At 34.7% G+C, this 1,085-nt stretch overlaps 1 protein-coding gene across 1 annotated transcript in view; it reads left to right on the forward strand.

Moving 5' to 3' along the window:
* The window catches only part of CASK (calcium/calmodulin dependent serine protein kinase), a gene marked incomplete at its 3' end in the record, with an annotated part of 276,912 nt that overhangs the window by 32,294 nt on the left and 243,533 nt on the right, over positions 1–1,085 (forward strand). The gene's annotated exons all lie outside the window — the stretch shown is intronic.

Below are 1,085 nucleotides of genomic sequence, written 5' to 3' on the forward strand. Positions count from 1 at the left end.
TCGTTCTACCCTCATGTAGGTCTTCTGTGGTTAAGTCTGCAGCCATTGCTCTCATTGACAAGGCTAAGTTGAATTAACAAATCAGAGAGGAGATAACATCCCTTTTGCTTTGTGTAGTACATCCTTAGCCTTGGTTCTTCTTTACCTATTTCCTTTCTACTTCCAAATATAAAAATGTCGCATTGGATTCTATTAACCTGCCAACAGGTAAAACTCCAGCACAATTAATATAGGAAGGCTTTCGTTATCTTGTTCCATGTGGACATGGCAAGTGCTATTTATGCCCAAAATGTGTGTGATGATGATGATATTAACAGTTTTATTTTCCAAACAGTATTTTGTAACTCTTACACAATAGTCTTGCCTGCATTGCCTGAATTTGTTCTTCAAGATAACCCTATGAATAGTGTCCTGAATTATCAAATACATTTTGTAGATGACAGAAAATGACTTTGATGCTCGTTGGGAGAAGTGCCTTTACTGTTTAAATCATACTGTTTTTTTACCTTTATTCCATATAACTTCCCTGGTGTGTGTGTGCAAATGCTAGATTTTAGGCTAAAGAATAGACAACATTCTTAACCAATTTAGGGAAAACTAAGAAAAGAGGTAAAATGTAAAGCAGCAAATTGAGTTATTTATTAGCAGATCAAGAAAATTATAAATTTTGAGACTTGAATATAAAGAGTTTGGGGAAAGTATTTGTGCTATTTACATTTCTTACTAATAAGGGCTGGGGTGCCTGACTGGCTCAGTCACTAGAATGTGCACCTTTTGATCTCGGAGCTGTGAGTTCAAGCCCCACATTGGGCACAGAGTTTAATTATTTAAAATAAATAAAAATAAGAGCTAACTCTATAATATAGATAGATTTAGACTGGCAAGAATATGAAAAAGTTATATTGTCAAAGATTTTAAAGGGTAAAAAGTTAAGCTTAGCTTAATGGGGGATTTCATCTCTTTAGTTAGAGAAGTCTTCATGTTACCATAGATCATATCCATTCATTCATCATTCACTCTGATTGTCTTTTGTTCTTACCTAACAAAGTATGCCCTGTGTTTGTTTTGCAGATCTAAAGCGGGAA

This window comes from Crocuta crocuta, unplaced genomic scaffold (genome assembly GCF_008692635.1).
Source record: "Crocuta crocuta isolate KB4526 unplaced genomic scaffold, BGI_CrCroc_1.0 scaffold467, whole genome shotgun sequence".
Taxonomy (NCBI): Eukaryota; Metazoa; Chordata; class Mammalia; order Carnivora; family Hyaenidae; genus Crocuta; species Crocuta crocuta.